The sequence below is a fragment of the Tamandua tetradactyla genome, chromosome 6 (genome assembly GCF_023851605.1).
Source record: "Tamandua tetradactyla isolate mTamTet1 chromosome 6, mTamTet1.pri, whole genome shotgun sequence".
NCBI lineage: Eukaryota > Metazoa > Chordata > Mammalia > Pilosa > Myrmecophagidae > Tamandua > Tamandua tetradactyla.
Genome location: NC_135332.1, coordinates 81,020,598 through 81,032,877, shown reverse-complemented (window position 1 = coordinate 81,032,877; position 12,280 = coordinate 81,020,598). Strand labels below are relative to the sequence as shown.

Sequence of the window (12,280 nt, the reverse complement as noted above, 5' to 3'; positions counted from 1 at the left end):
CATCAAACATGTTTTTCTATAATGGTGATATACAATATTTCATCCATTAGTTTTCTTTGGGTGGATACCTAAGTCATGACTATGCTTTTAAAAGCTTGAATATTCATGCTATATGCTTATAAAATAGACAGTCTTCCTTGTATCAATCTTTTCCTTAAGTCAGATAATTCAGAATGAATATTTATTATATCCAGACATCATAGGAGATAATATAAGAAGATTTAGTCCAATTGTATATCATCTGATATATATCTGAATAGATTTGAGTATGGATGTGTGATGGTTTTAAAATGGCACTTCACTAATATTTAGAAATTCCTGTCATCAAGAAGTGGGGGTCTCTGTTTCCTCCCTTAAAATCTGGACAGATTTATGATGGCTTCATTCAGGAATATGGTGCAAGTGACACTATCTGCCTCCTGAAGTTAGAGCAAAAGAAAGGTAGTTTCTACCTTTGTTTCCTCCCTTAAAATCTGGACAGATTTATGATGGCTTCATTCAGGAATATGGTGCAAGTGACACTATCTGCCTCCTGAAGTTAGAGCAAAAGAAAGGTAGTTTCTACCTTTGAAAGACCAGCTGTAAGCACATTAAATCTCTGGTACCTTAACTCCTGCAATTGTGTCACCATGAACGGATGAGCTGACACTACAAGGAAATTCCACAAGTTGAGGCTTCAACCAAGAGCTGCAGCTAAGCCTTACTTTAGAGTCACTGCAGTCGAATCACTAGATCCATGAATGGAGAAGCCTCCTGGTGCTTCCATACCGCAGTCTATCTAGTCAACTCCAGGTAAAATAAACGAGAGGCAAGCCATCCAATTTCCTGACCAACAAGCCTTTGAGCATAATAAAAAGATTTTCATTTTATGGTTTTAAATTTGGGATTGGAGCATTGATGTAGTGGGGGCTTGTGTCACTTCTTTTCTGACTGCTTCTATTTTCCAAATGAAGAAAAACATCTGGTCTTCAGCTGGGAAAGAATATAAAGGAGGAGGTTGTGAAGTTTTAAGGAAAAAAGAATAATATGAAGTATTTGTCTGGGAGAACAGAAAAGAGGCTGGACTAATGAGGAGTAATGTGATTATAAGGCAGCATTAAGGGCTTACATGGGGTTAGCGATCATGAATATGGAGTGATGTCAGCCTGGATGGTTGGTGTTTAGCTCCAACCACATTCAACATCTTTCACACAATGTTGTTTGGGAATAGCTATAAAGTTGGATTTAACCATGATGGCAAATTAACCAAGAAAGTATCAAAAAGAGATGGAGAGGCAAAGGAACAAAGGCAAATGCAAGTTAGTCATACCATACTGATTGTTTATGAGATTGAAGTAGAAGAAAGGAAAAGGACACATCTGGAGTGAAGGCTCCCCAAAAGTTTAGAGAGGAGGAGGTTTAAAATCTTGAGGTAATTAAAACAGCCCCCACTACATCAATGCTCCTATGCTCATTTATGACCACGTACCCATCTTCTTTCCAATAACTGCGTGCTTATTGTGCAAATGGCATATTTACACTAGGTTCCATCTCCTCTTGTCTATTTACCTGCATGCTTTTGCAATCCTCTCACCAATCTTTCACCATCTATTTTTCATCTTTTCTGGACTATTTTTCTATTTTAAAATAAAACAAAGAAATATATGAGAAACAATTGCACTGCCCATATTTCTCTCTTTGACAATACAGGAAAATAATTTGAAACGAAAGGCATCTATACAGAATTTATGGGGAACTAGGTATTAAAGAGCATTTGCTGGAAGCAAAATATGGTGTTAGAGAGGATGATGTTTGAAATTGTGATTATGGGAGAAGTCATCATCATTAGTTATGAGAAGGCTAAGCGAATGATCAATGAATTCAGTCACTGTATAGGAGAAGAAGAAGCTCATTAGCAAATAATTGTTTTGTTTTAGATATTTATAATATATATTGGAGAAACACATTACTAACAAATAGGAGATGATTTAAGAAGTTATCATAAACATATTCTATTGAATATTATTAAAACAATATGAATGATGGTGCGCATATGTATTTGTTGATTTGGAAAATTATCATAAATTGACTAATAAAGACAATTTCTTATAATTTCAGATTCTTATTTTTCCTCCAACTGGAAGGAAATTCTTCTTATGTAGAACTTCTTTGGCATTCAACCTTCTTTACTATGACATAAAGAAGACTTTATTTATGACTAAATATCTAAATATCTTCTTATCTTTTCTACTTGGTTGTAGGCAGCTTTACTTCAAAACACATCTCTAAATCAATTGATTTATCTACAAAATACAAAATTTGATGCTCAATGTCACTTATTCTGAAAAATAGATAAATTTCTTCATATTGTCCCACTACTTCCTGTTGTATGAAAAATAATTCTTAAAATGATTCAAAGGTTAATGATAAACACAATTATTTTCATTTCTTCCCCCATCAACTGAAGCTGACTTCTCTTACTTTTATGAACCAGCTCTGTTTAATTTTGTATTTGCTCAAAAGGTAAAATTCAGTTGATATTTTATTTTCAGATAAAATAAAGTATAAAATTCATATACTTTATTCCAATGTATAAGTAAATTCTTTAACTATATTTAGAGCTAAACTGATCCAAAGTCAGTGAAAACCCTTAAATAAAAGTGTGTAATTAAAGTAACGTTGACAAAGATGTATTTGTATTTCTTCACATGTGATCAAATGCCACTGTTTAATCTTGATTAATAAATATATGACAAAGCAACAAAATATATATTTTTTCAACTCATAACAAAGTATTAGATCCTGAAAGTAGGATTTATGGGGATTCATGGAAATCAATTTCTTTAAAAGGCTTTTTTAAGGACATAAACAAGCATTGTTGTTACCCAGGGCAAAATTAAACATAAAAACATATTGCTTCTGAGCAGGACAAAATCAGTTCTTGCAGTGAACAATACTGCAGAGTCACAGCATGAGCCTTGAATTCTATTTCAGGGAAGTGAGAGAGAGAGAGAGGAAAGCATGTTAATAATAAGCTTCTGTCCATTACCAGGGAAATCTTAATATTCTGGCTTGGATATGTAAGCTGAAGTAAGAAAACTACATCTTGCTACATATATTTTGGAAGTTAATTGGAATCATGTTTCCAACATTATCTCTTAAAGCATTCATTTTATTTTAGAATAAAACAGTCACTATGATTAAGCTCTTGGACTATTTTTTCATCTCCCTTTGTTAAATTGGCAAAAAAAAATTCTGTTGTTTTTCATTTTTTTAATCATAGAGCAAGAAGAAACATTTATTTTTAAAATGTTTCTGCAACCCATATTTTGGGTGGTTGATAGTTTCATGGCACAGAATAGTAATGAATTTTAGTAATATCATGTAATCTTTTGCCATTCACTGTCTCCTTGAGTGTTATATGCCTGTAATATCTTCCTTCCCTTCCCTGTCTGGTTTTACTGTAATGCTCTAACTCAGAATAAGGGTCCATGTTACCAGCTTCTCCTAAAACAAGCAGAAATGATACCATATGGCTGAACTGTTGTGTGAGCAATTTGGACTACCCATCAACCCCTGGATGTTCTACCCTGGAGTACTGAGTGATCCAACCAACATAATCAGTCCTAGGTCTGAAAACCAGCTTACTTTGCAATATGTGATTTTTACTTTGCTGCACATTTTGTTATTGTGTCACTTGGATAGCTTCAAAATTTTCTTTTTTTTTCCCCACTAGCTCCTTAAACGCAGCCTTTTCTGCTCCCAGATAATGAAAAAAAAGCAAAGAAATAGCAATATCCAGAAAACACAGCTGAGTACACGTAATCATCATGAAACCTCACACTGTGATATATCATCTCTGATGCTGTAGAGCAGATGTACTATATTTAGTTTTAATATCTTGGAAACAGCATGAATTCAAAATTGTGCAGTCATCAGTCCCCACAGAAAACGATTTCATTTTCCATAATTTCTTCTTTTCATAGCTACCATGGATATAGTCTCTCTCTCTTTTTTTAATCTCACATGCTCCTTTTGGTCTGACTTTCGACAGATGCTGGAAAGTTTCCACTGAAACCTTTCTGAAATTCTAGATTCATCTGTTATTTGTCTTTCCATGAAGTTATTTCATTTAAAACTTTAAAATGCACAGCTTCAAAATTATTTTACACATCTGCACACAAGAAATCATTTCTACACAAGATTTTATCTGGGGCTTTCTCTATGGAGTTACCATTCAGATTTTAAGCTGCCCCTCCTATGCTGGGGTATTTGATAAGTGATTCTACTTGATGTCACTAAGATTTCTATGTTAATCATTATTAACTACCTTAGCACCAACTGTTAGGGAGAACCGATTCTCTGTGGTTTACCTGATGTTGAGCTTGTTTAGAAAAGTGCATGGCACGTCCCGAGCAGACGTTTTGGATTTGTTAGGTCACTGTGGCTTGTGTCCACCTCTTTTATTCATGAACAAAATTTACCAACCAAACTGTAGGGAACTGTTTAATACCACTTTTCCTCACTTAATCTATCCAATATAACATCATCTTAATGTTATTACTTCCCACAAAGAACATATTTCCAAATAAAATCACATTCTGAGCCTCTGGGTAGATCTGCATTTTTTTAGGGGGCAGGAGGGTACACTATTCAACCCAGTACAAGTATCAAAAAGTTTAAATCTCTATAACATAAAAGAATTAAGGGCAGACCATGGTGGCTCAACAGGCAGAATTTTCGCTTGCCATGCTGGAGGCCCAGTTTGATTACTGGTGCCCACACATGAAAAGAAAAATCTGTAAGATGGAAAGGAGATTGTGAGAGCTGAAAGCAAAAGGAAAGAGAACACAATACCGGTTTGTCAAGTAAGCTTTAAAGCAACAGAGCTTATTATTGTTGGAACAACAAATGAAATATAAACATATTCCTTAATTTTGCAAAATTTATGAAAAATAAAAGAAATAAAAAAATTATTAGGAAAATAACAGTAGGAGGTTTATGTAGTAGAAGTTAGCTACTTTATCATCCTTTATAATAGGAAATCAGTAAATAATACCTGAAATAAAATGCCTGAAATAAAAATATAAATTTTGGGGGGAATATAATTTGAGATAGGGACAAGTGGAGCACACTTTTTTTTTTTCATATTGAGCTCTTTTCTTTTAGTCATCTCTCAGTCCCTCTCTATTCCCATACACCCCCATATAGTTAACACTTTGCATTAGTACAATACTTTTCTAACAACTGATGAAAGATAATTGAAATATTACTATGAACTATAGACCATTGTGTACATTAGGTATATATTCCCATATACCACTGTATTAGCAACACCATTTATAAATGTTCTACATATATTATAATTTGTGAAAGAAGATGTTTATATGTGTCCTTTTAACCCCAGTCCACTACCCACAGAAGGGTTCACTCTGTTACACCATCTTCTAACTTTCATTCTAGTAACAACACATGACCTAAAACTCCCCTTTTCAACCACATTCATATACATAATTCAATGCTCTTAATTACCCTTACAATAATGTGCTACCATAACCACTATTCATTTACAAACCTTTACAATCAGCCTAAAAAAGTTTCAGTACAAATTAAACATCAGCTCCCCATTTCCTACCACTATCTGTACTTGGAAACCGATACTCTAGCATCTAACTCTATGAGTTAGGTTATTGTAGTTAGTCCATATCAGTGAGATCATACAATATTTTTCCTGTTGTGTAAGGTGCATTTCACTCAATATAATGTTCCCAAGATTCATCTATGTTTTCACATGTTTCAGGACTTCATTCCTTTTTACAGCTAAATAATATACTATTCTATGTATATACCACATTTTGCTTATCAATTCACGGGTTGATAAAGATAGGTTGTTTACATCTTTTGGCAATTGTGAATAATGCCATTAAGAACACGGAGGTGTAATTATCTGTTTGAATTCCTGCTTTCAATTCTTTTAGATATATACCTAGCAACAGGATTGATAGGTCATATGGTAATTCTAATTTTGCTTCCTGGGGAACTTTCAAACTGCCTTCTACAATGGTTGCACCATTTTAAATTGCCACCAGCAATGAATGAGTGTCCCTATTTCTCCACATCCTCCCCTACATTCGAAATTTTCTGTTTTTTTTAATAGGAGAAATTCTAGTGGACATGAAATATCCCATTGTTAAAGACAGAATTCTGTCTTTAACTTTGTTGTTTGATAATTCTGACTAGTAAAGTCAGAGTAGTCTAGTATGATTTATTATGTTTGGAGTATGTTGAACTTCTTGGACATGTGTTTTTATGTCTGTCATAAGAGTTGGTAAGTTTTTGGCTGTTATTTCCTCAAATAGTCATTCTGCTCCTTTTCCCTTTTCTTCTTATTCTGGGACACCAGTGACATTTGTGCGCCTCATGCTCTAATGCAAATCTTTGAGACACTGCTTAATTTCTCTCCATTCTTTTCTCTGTCTATTCTTCTTACTGTAAAATTTTGATTGTCCTGGACACTGAATCTTTCTTCTGCCTGTTCAAATCTGCTGTTGTAAGCTTCTACACTGAAAATATCTTGCTGTGGATCTCTTTTCCCAACTAGATCACAGTCTCTGTAGGCATCAGAAATGGAATCTTACTTACCTTTGTTTCCCAGTTCCTAATCATAGCAAGTACTCAATAATTGTTTGTTGAACAGAATCAAACTACTGTGACTCCTCTGTGTGCTGAATGTTATTCCCTCACTTTTCTAGGTGGACTACAGAGAATGCAAAGTTTTGTACAACACACAGCTACAGACAGTTTCATTACATTTTCAACTGGCAGGTAGAAGCAGCTTCTGTATTCTTCTACCAATTTACCAATTAAATTTCACAAAAGTCTTTTGTAGACTATGTATTTACCAAAGAAATATAAGTGAGGAAAACATCACCTGCAGCAAAAGTCTTCCCTCCAACCTGCAAAGATGAAGCCAGAGGTTTCACAACATTCTTACTCCAGGTCAGGTTCTGAGCTCAACTTAAATTGATTGCAGAATTAGCTGGACTGAGAATCGTTGAATCTTTAAAATGAAAGAGGTTGTTTAAAGTTAGTAACTATTTATATATGCAAAGAGGAAGTTAATTCAAGAAGAGAGAGTGGAGAGGGAGAAGACTAAAGAATTTCCATTTTCTCTGACCTACTCTGACATCTCAGGAAAGTTAATTTCTCTGTATTCAGATCTTATTTATTTAACAAACACTCACTAGAAGTTATTATGTCCTGGGTGCCAGTCTAAGCACTTTGAATCTCTGTAAGAATTCAGTGAGGTAGGCATTATTACCTTGAACAGTTATTGTCATTTAACTTGGCCAAATTTGGATGACCTGAAATCAAGGATATCATTATGCTTCATATAAAAACTATATCCCCAGTTCTCTTCTCTTCAAAATCATATTTTAATGAGATATATTTATTCCTATTCTGATGAGTTTGCCATTTAAAAGGTATAATGCAAACTAAGACATTGCAATCTGGGAGAAAGCTTTTCTCTGCAGGAATGCTACTTCCATTTTTTTTTAATACACTAGAATTAATTTATGTAAGTAAGAGCAGGTACTTCCAAAAGAAAGCTCCTATTTCAATTCAGAAAATAATTCATCCCAGAAAAATACTCATTCCATTTCAGAGACAGGCCATGTAGAGATAAAGACATCAAATGGAATTTTCCAAATTGAGTACAAACACCAAATCTTTGACTGCTCTGTAACAGAGCAACTTGGTCAGTCAACACAGAAAAATGTCAAAAGTTACTGGTAATTCCTCTGAGAGTTTGAAAAATAAAGATTTTTTCAATGCTGATGCTACATTAGAAAGAACCTAAAAAATTATTATTCATACTACAATGTGGTTCCAGAAACATCTAATCAGTGCTCACAAGAACTCAAGAATTTGAAATGGTTCCCTAATGGCTTGGAAAAGTTAATGTGTTTCTTTAAGGGCCTGACTTAGCACCAGGGATTGGTTTTTATTTTTATTTTTGCAAAATTTCAACCATTTGTTTATTCAGATGAAGACTGTTGGAGAAGGTAAGCAGGGGATTGGTCAATAATCAACAAAGACACTTACAGATCAATCCAACTGAACAGAGGAATTTTATATTATTCTCTAACTTTAGATTAATATTGGATACAAAAAAAGATTCTGGAGAATGTTTCAAAATATTTACAATGTCAAGGTCTGATGTCATGATCTTTCTCCACAGAACCCACTGTTCTGAAAGACTTTCAGGCATGTGTGTGAGTCTCATGGATATCTTTATATGATGTCAGCAATCCCTTGTTTGCTATCTTCTCAGACAAAAGGAATATCTTCAGGTCCCGTTAATTAGTCAACATCTTATTTAAAACTCCAGGCTGTCTTTTCTTCACCATATCAATATCTACTCCCATAATAAGTTGTTCAGTAGCTCATCATTCTTGAAAAGCTCACCAACTGTATTATCATACTTTACACTGTAAGATCTAAAAGAAATTGATGTGAAGAGGATTTCTGCTGAAAATCAGGTCATCCAACATCTTGAAACAAGGAGAAAATTACTTCTTTTATTTAAGAGGTTTCCTTCCCAGGGATGAGCCTGGCCCTAGCACTCGAGATCAACATGCCATCCTGACCAAAAGAGGGAAAAGAAGTGTAACAAATAAGGTATCAGTGGCTGAAAGAGTTCAAATAGAGTTCAGAGGCTCTGGAGGTCACTCTTATGCAAGCTTCAGTCAGACATTGCCACTTACTATAACTTGCAAAACCCCAACCAAAACCATTCCTTCCAATCCAAAAGAATACCTACAGTACTATATAAGATTCTACAAAGGTTCCATGCATTAGGGTAACTATGCAGAAACCTACAACCTCTAGATGGGTCTCTGGACCAGATAAGTCCTGAAATGCAGAGGGGCCAGCCTCTCCAGAACCTCAACTAGGTCCACCCACCACCCCATATCATCAACAGCATCTTCCAACATGAAACAATTAGAATCCATAGCCCAAATACCCTAAAAAGTGGGAAAAAGATCAAAGGTGTTGGTGGAGTTACACAGAGAAGGTCAGGTTTAACAAATGAGTATGAGTGCTGAATCAGTATATTGATATTTATTTTTAGTCTCCAGTACCTTAGAGCAGCTAAAAGTAAAAATCTAAAATTGGAGAACTGTAACCCACACCAAACTCTGAAATCTGTTCTACAACTAACTGTTGAGATGCACTTTGAATTTTATTACTTTTTTGTATATATGTTATTTTTCACAAAAAAAAGAGGCGGAGTATAACAGAGAAGTTAGAATTTAATAAATGAGTATGAGTACTGAATCATTATATTGATATTTCTTTTCTCCAGTGTTTTGGAGTAACTAGAAGAAAAAATGAAAGATCGTGGAACTGTAACTCATACCAAGTTACATAACAAGCAGTTCTATAACTACCTGTTAAAATGTACATGGAAATTCATTGCTTTTTTATGTATGTTATATTTTACATTTAAAAAAAAGTTATATAAAAAAAAGTTTCTTGGTACCAAAATGGTCAGGGAGCTCAATCCTTTCAGAAGGCTTATTTGTCTTAAGGAAAGGGGACTTTGCATCCTTTCAGAAAGACTCAGGAATAAACATCCCTGTGACCAATGTACCTATGTACTGCAGATGGTGCTTACTTTCTCATCTCACCAGGGAGTGATTTTAAGGTCCACTGAAAGAACAGACCCTGGAAAATGCACATGCAACTTTACATATTTGCAGAAAACTGAAAATAGCTCAGATTTTTCAGGTATTAACAGAAAGCCTTGTAGGACAGGAATTCTAAGGAACTTTGCTGCGCCATTACAGAGGTTGGTCAATAGTTTTTAGGTCCCGATCATATTGTTGGAAACATGATTAGTAGCTTGCTGCACTAGTTAATACCTATAATTTTAGAATAGGCAAGATCTGGTTGAAACATTATGAAGTTGCAAAGACTTGGAAGGGTGGTGATTCACCACTTTTTTCAAAATCAACAATTTGAAATAACAAAGACCGGTATCTTAAAAATAAGAGAAAGTTGAGTGGTGCAAAGGTGGCTCAGTGGCAGAATTCTTGCCTGCCATGCCAGAGACCCGAAATGCCCAGAGCCTGTCCATGTAAAAAAAGGGGGAAGGGGAGGTTACAAAATAAATCAATAGAAATAAATTGTTTCCATATATATAAACAGCCAATAATTAGATAAAATGCCCAGTAATGAGCTTAATGAGAAATATACACAACAATATAAAGATATCTTTAAAATACCTCTGAATAAAACATAAAATGTCTGTTTAAAATATTGGTGGATGGGTACAAATGGCCAAGTTTTAGAGGTAGATAACAGGTCAATTGTAGTTCATCAAATCATTCCATTTTTATATGTGTTTGAAAATTTCATATTAAAAGTATTTTAAAAATCTAAAAATACTTCTGAGGTCACAAAAGCAGACTTGAAAAAATGCAAAGATATACCATGTTTTTGAGCAGGAAATTAGTGTCAAAAAAGATGCCAATCAACCTACATTAATTTATAAGTTTGCTATGATCCTAGAAAAAATACTATAGGTTTAGATATTGTTAGAATGTGTATTGGTAGTACTAGAATGTTTTAACTTGGCAAATTGATATAATGTTGATATGGGGGGGAACCCCACAAGAATAGCTGGAAACATTCTGAAAAACAGGAGAAATGAAGGGAGGTTAGCATAGTTATATAATAAAATATAAGTCCTCGGTCAATAAAACACTGAAATCTTGTTGCATTAGTAGAAAAACAGTGCAATGTAATAAAAAAGGCAATAAGAGACAGGACACATATACAGGTAAGAATTTAATGGAAGATAAAGGTAGTAGCTCAAATCAGCTATGAAAACAGAACATTCAATAAACTGCTGAGACAATGGCAATCAGGAAAAACAAAGTTGAATAGACATCTTATCCCAAGCATCAAAAGAAAGAAACCAAATGGGCCAAAGGTATGAAGTTAAAAATGGAAAATATAATAATAATAATAGTAGGAAACATGGGAAAAATTGGTTATCATGTTAAAATGGAAAAGGCCAAATTATTATTCAAAATGCAGAATCCAAAAAAAATTGGTAAATTTAGCAACTCAAAAATGAAAAAATTCTGAATGACAAAACACAATATAACCATGTAAACAATAACCAGAAGAAAGCTGGAGTGCCCAACTAATGTCAGACAAAATAGGCATTAAGACAAAAATTGAAACTAGGGAAAAAGAACCCTTCTACAAAGATAAAAGGGTCAATCCACCAGAAAAACAGAGCAATTATAAACATTTCTGCATCTAACAACAGAGTCCCAAAATACATAAAGTAAAGACTGAAAATAGGAAGAGGCAATTCAATAATAGTTGGAGACTTCAATACTCCACTTTCAATAATGGACAGAACTGGGCAGAAAATAGACAACTTAATACTATAAACCTTTAGACCTAAGAAATATGAAGAGAATGCTCACTCAACAAATGCAGAATAAACACTCTTCTAAAGGGCACATTCCCCAGGATAAGCCATAAAATAAACCTGTCACTTTTTTTTTCTTTATTGGGAGCTGCATGGTCTGAGAATTGAAACCAGGTGGAAGCCTGAAAATCTGTCTCAGGTCAGACCTCCCACCCCACCTTCATCTGTCCTGAAGGCAGAGAAACAGTTTGCAGGTTATTCTTACATATTAAATAGACATCACCTTCTTTAGCTAAGGTGTAACAGAGAGGCTACAGGGAACTGCCTGAAATTGTAGAGCTGTGTTCCAGTAGCCATGTTTCTTGAAGATGATTGTATAATGATATAGCTTTCACAATGTGAATGCGTGATTGTGAAAACCTTGTGTCTGATGCTTCTTTTATGTAATTTATGGATAGATGAATAAAACATATGGATTAAACATAAATAAATAGGGGGAGCAAATGTTAAAATAACTGTAGTATATTGAAATGCTAGTGATCACTGAGAGGGAGGGGTAAGAGGTATGGTATGTATGAATTATTTTGTTTTCTTTTTATTTCTTTTCCTGAATTGATGCAAATGTTCTAACAAATGATCATGATGATGAATATACAACTATGTGATATAAAAAAAAAATGTTCATATAGTAAGAAAAAAAAAAAAAAAAGTACCCATGGAGGCAAGAAAGCAATGGGATGAAATATTTAAAGTGCTGAAAGAAAACAACTGCCAACCAAGAATTTCATATTCGGTGAGCATTTCAAAAATGAGGGCAAGATTAAGACATTCCCAGGTAAAACTAAA

General features: G+C 34.2%; 1 long non-coding RNA gene and 1 pseudogene across 2 annotated transcripts in view; one reads left to right on the top strand and one right to left on the bottom strand.

The window, feature by feature from the left end:
- Positions 1 to 12,280, top strand: part of LOC143688464 (uncharacterized) — a 39,889-nt gene that overhangs the window by 9,223 nt on the left and 18,386 nt on the right. The gene's annotated exons all lie outside the window — the stretch shown is intronic.
- On the bottom strand, positions 7,578 to 12,222 carry LOC143685680 (transcription termination factor 1, mitochondrial pseudogene; annotated as a pseudogene).